The sequence below is a fragment of the Cornus florida genome, unplaced genomic scaffold, assembly GCF_030987335.1.
Source record: "Cornus florida cultivar Cherokee Brave unplaced genomic scaffold, ASM3098733v1 CherokeeBrave_3.0.0_Hap2_Chr10, whole genome shotgun sequence".
In the NCBI taxonomy this organism is placed as follows: domain Eukaryota; kingdom Viridiplantae; phylum Streptophyta; class Magnoliopsida; order Cornales; family Cornaceae; genus Cornus; species Cornus florida.
Window position 1 is genome coordinate 50,489,849 of NW_026775580.1, and position 5,842 is coordinate 50,495,690.

Below are 5,842 nucleotides of genomic sequence, written 5' to 3' on the forward strand. Positions count from 1 at the left end.
GTCGAACACTTGGCGTGCAACACAACAATTGCTCTTGAGAAATATAGATCTTGATTTTTCAATCCCCAAAAATCAACAAAAATTCAATGCAAAAGCTTCAACAATGTCAAACCCAAGTCTTCAATCACAAACAAGAAGTTCTTCAGCAAGATCTTAACCAATCCTCTAAAATTCTTTTCAGAACCTAATCTCCAATGTCAATTTCAATCTTAAAATCTTCAACTTCGAACCAATGAATTCACAATCCCAATTATGCAATGGAACACAATTATAATGATGGAATGATGAATATATAGTAGTTGAAGTTATATATAGATGTATATGTATGATGGGAGTAATATGGAGAGAGATGATGATGCCAAAATATGAACCACCTTTGGTATACATTCACGTGTGTGTGTGTGTGTGTGTGTGTGTGTGTGTGTTTGATTATTTTTACTTTACCTTGTTTTGACATTTGATTTTAGTTTTACATACTTTGAATTAACATTTAATTAAGCATATGTTGATTAATGTAAATTTAAAATGAAGGGAGTTGTTGGGCTTTCTCATCTATTGTGGTTGTTGAGGGGATAAACAAGATAGTGACCGGAGATTTGATCTCATTCTCGGAGCAAGAGTTGGTGGACTGTGATACATTAGTTACTGAACCATGTGTTGGGGATCTTTTATATATATATATATATATATATATATATATATATCAGTCTCATTCTTTAGGTCCAGTTTGGATTGGTTTTTCAAAAGCTGCTTTTAGTTTTTGGAGCTCAAAAGTTGTTTTAAATAGTGTTTGGCATGTTTTTTTAACAGAGCTTTGAGTTTTAGAAAAACGTTTTGGAGAAGCTGGTACCCCCTAGCTTCTCCAAAATGCTCTTTTGAAACATATGGGAAGAGGTTTGGCGTTTTAATAAAACTTATAAAATTCCAAGCGTGCCCTTGATTTTATTCGTTAAAAAAATAAAATCCCTAACATATCCTATATAAAAGAACCTGTTTTCTTTCTCAACATTACGCTTTGCCTAAGCTTGAAGTCATGAACCCTAGCAACAACCTAAGCAGCTAGAGAATCCTCTCTGAGATTCTCCTCAAGTAAAACTATTTTCTCCCCTTTCTTCTTCATTCCAACCGTACAAAACTCAATTGATATATGTGGTTGTTATTATAAAGATTAATTTTATTTGTATACGAAATAAATTTTTCTTTCATTTTTCTTATGTTTTCTCCAACGACCGAATGAACGCCACTGACAGCCTCACTGTGATGAACGACCTTCCCATATTCATCATATTTTACATACCTATTTATTTATTCATTGTGATTTTGTAATTGGGTTTTCCAGTTTAAAGTTGATTTTGATGATAAAACTCCTTTCTCTGTTTGTGCATATCTATATTTATATTATTATTAAATGTGCAAAGTGTTTCAGTATTTCAGTATTTATTTATTTATTAATTAATATAAAAATAGTTTCTATAAAACACTAAAAAAAAAAATTGTGAATAATTATCACAATATAACTAGCCCGGCCTAATTATGATTATGTCATTATCAAGATATGACACATGTCATCATCCTATTAATCCAAGAAGCCTATAAATAAAGGCATAGAAGAAGGAGTAAGGGTACATAAATTGAGAATTCTGAAATCTAAAATTCAAGAGTAAAATAAAATACAAAGCTCTGCTAAAGAGTTTCAGTATTTATTTATTTATATAAAAATATTTATTAATTGATATAAAAAGAGTTTTTATCTATATTTTTAGGTCGATCACTCTTTTTATCTATATTTTTAGGTCTATCAATATTTATTTATTTATTTATATAAAAAATATTTACTAATTGATAAAGAGCTTTTATCTTTATCTATACAATTATTAACACTGAAATGAGTTTAAGAGTTTTCAGTATTTATTTATTTATATAAAAAATATTTATTAACTGATATGAAAAGAGTTTTTATAAAAAAAAAAATACTTTATAAAACTCTAAAATATACCAAACAAATTTCTATTTATCTATTTATTATTATGAATTTTTCAAAAAAAAAAAAAAATCTAATTAGACAAGAATTATTAATATAAAAAATATTTATTAATTGATATATAAAATAAAATAAAATAATTTTTCTAAAACTCTACCACAAATTAGATTTTATTATGAGTTTCTTAATAAAATAAAATCAAAATAGACAAGATATATTTAAAGAAAATAAAATAATTTCTCTAAAACATTATCACAAATTACTTTTTTTATTTTCAATAAAACTCTATCACAACCGATAAAGATATATTTAAAGAGTTTCTATAAAACTCTAACACAAATTACCTATTAATTTATGGAAAATGATAAGAGAACTGAACTAAACAACCGAACAAAAGATCGAACTTAACGTGGCTCAGATTAATTTTTAAACCTCTTCCCTTCTATCTCCTCTCTTCTTCTAATTCTTGATTTTTCTTTTGTATTCAATTTTATCTTTGATTTTAGTTTTGTCTCTCTTCTTGATTTCGCAAAATTGAAGATAAAATAAAATAAAATAAAAAATTCATGTTTTGCAAATACAGAAGCACAAAACCAAAACATTAACAAAAAAAAAAAAAAAAAAAAAAAAAAAAAAGGAAAAAAAAGAAGAAAAAAAAAGCTACAACTGTTGTTTCTCTACTTCAAATTTTGTATCATAAAAATCAAATAGAAATTTTGAGAAGATTCATAATTTCTCTTCTCTGGGTTTAGTTATTTTTTTAATTTTTATTCCGTAAGAGATTAATGTATTTTGTAATGGCAACTCTAGTGTGGATATTTACTTACCAAAAAAAAATAAAAAATCTTCTGCATATTTTTCATCTGGGATTAGAAAGATTTATTCTTGAAAGATTTATGAATAGAGAAAAGTAGGTGATCTTGAAAAAGGTGCGAGGATAAAGAATTTTGGATCTTGTCTCGAGAATACTTTGGATATATGTACATCAAGAGAGGGAATGTATAAGAAAGAATTGGTGAAGAACCTGACACAAAGAGGAGGAGAGAGAAACAAAGAGGAAGAGAGAGAAAAAAGAAAAATTGGGAGAGAAAAGATCGATGATAAGGAGTTAGGTAATGAAATTATTTGACATAGACAACGCCACGTAAGATTGGTGTTTATTTCGGTAAAAACCTTTCGATTTCTCTATCACTGCTCTAATATATTTATTAATAGTTTTTTTAATAAAAGGAAATCTAATTAGACAAGTACTATTAATATAAAAAATTATTTATTAATTGATATAAAAAGAGGTTTTAAAAGAGTTTCTATAAAACTCTAACACAAATTACCTATTTATCTATTTATTATGAATTTTTTAATAAAAGGAAATCTATTTTGACAAGTACTATTAATATAAAAAATTATTTATTACTTGTTATAAAAAGAGGTTTTAACAGAGTTTCTACAAAACTCTAACACAAATTATCTATTTATCTATTTATTATAAGTTTTTTAATAAAAGGAAATCTAATTAGACAAGAATTATTAATATAAAAAATATTTATTAATTGACATAAAAAGAGTTTTTAAAACAGTTTCTATTAAACTCTAACACAAATTACCTATTTATTTATTTAATATGAGTTTTTTAATAAAAGAAAATCTAATTAGACAAGAACTATTAATATAAAAAATATTTTTTAATTGATATAAAAAAATAAAATAATTTTTCTTAAAACTCTACCACAAATTACCTTTTATTATGAGTTTTTTTTTTTAATAAAAGGTAATCTAATTAGACAATAATTATTAATATTTTAAAGAGTTTAAATCTAATTAGACAAAAATTATTAATAAAAAAATATATATATATTGATATAAAAAGATTATTTAAAAGAGTTTCTATTAAACTATAACACAAATTACCTATTTATTTATTTATTATGAGTTTTTTAATAAAAGAAAATCTAATTAGACAAGAACTATTGATATAAAAAATATTTATTAATTGATATATAAAATAAAATAAAATAATTTTTCTAAAACTCTACCACATATTAGCTTTTATTATGAGTTTCTTAATAAAATGAAAGCTAATGAGACAAGCATTTATTTAAAGAAAATAAATTAATTTCTATAAAACACTATCACAAATTTTGTATTTTATTTTTAATAAAACTCTATCACACTAAACAAAGATATATTTAAAGAGTTTCTATAAAACTTTAACAAAAATTACCTATTAATCTATTTATTATGAGTTTTTTAATAAAAGGAAATCTAATTAGACGAGTACTATTAATATATAAAATTATTTATTAATTGATATAAAAAGAGGTTTTAAAAGAGTTTCTATAAAACTCTTACACAAATTACCTATTTATCTATTTATATTTAGTTTTTAATAAAAGTAAATCTAGTTTGATAAGTATTGTTAATATATAAAATATTTTTTAATTGATATAAGAAGAGTTTTTAAAAGAGTTTCTATTAAACTCTAACACAAATTACCTATTTATTTATTTAATATGAGTTTTTTAATAAAAGAAAATCTAATTAGACAAGAACTATTAATATAAAAAAATATTTTTAATTGATATAAAATAATAATAATTTTTCTTAAAACTTTACCACAAATTACCTTTTATTATAAGTTTTTTTTTTTTAATAAAAGGTAATCTAATTAGAAAATAATTATTAATATATTAAAATATTCATTAATTCGTTAAAAGAGTTTAAATCTAATTAGAAAAAAAAATTAATATAAAAAAAATTTATTAATTGATATAAAAAGAGTTTTTAAATGAGTTTATATTAAAGTCTAACACAAATTACGTATTTATTTATTTATTATGATTTTTTTAATAAAAGAAAATCTCATTAGACAAGAATTATTAATATAAAAAATATTTTTTAATTGATATATAAAATAAAATAAAATAATTTTTCTAAAACTCTACCACAAATTATATTTTATTATGTGTTTCTTAATAAAATGAAGTCTAATGAGACAATGATACATTTAAAGAAAATAAAATAATTTCTATAAAACAATATCACTAATTACCTATTTTATTTTCAGTAAAAACTCTATCACACTAGACAAAGATATATTTAAAATGTTTTTATAAAACTCTAACACAAATTAGATGTATATTAATATATTTATTATGAGTTTTTTTAATAAAAGGAAATCTAATTAGACAAGTACTATTAATATAAAAAATTATTTATTAATTTATATAAAAAGAGATTTTAAAAAGAGTTTCTATAAAACTTTAACACAAATTATCTATTTATTTATTTATTATGAGTTCTTTAATAAAAGGATATCTAATTAGACAAGTACTATTAATATAAACAATTATTTATTAATTGATATAAAAAGAGGTTTTAAAAAGAGTTTCTATAAAACTTTAACACAAATTATCTATTTATCTATTTATTATGAGTTCTTTAATAAAAATAAATCTAATTAGACAAGAATTATTAATATAAAAAATATTTATTAATTGATATAAAAGAGTTTTTAAAAGAGTTTCTATTAAATTCTAACACAAATTATTAATATATAAAAAATATTTTTAATTGATATAAAAAATAATAATTTTTCTAAAACTCTACCACAAATTATCTTTTATTATGAGTTTTTTTTTTTTTTTTTTAATAAAATGTAATCTAATTAGACAAAAATTATTAATATATTAAAATATTTATTAATTCAAATATTTTGAGTTTTTTTTTTAAAAATTCTATAAAATTCTAACACATATCACCTATTTATCTATTTAGTATGTGTTTTTTCAATTAAAGAAATACAATTAAACAAAGAATATATTTTAAGAAAATAAAAAATTTCTAAAAAAATCTACCACAAAT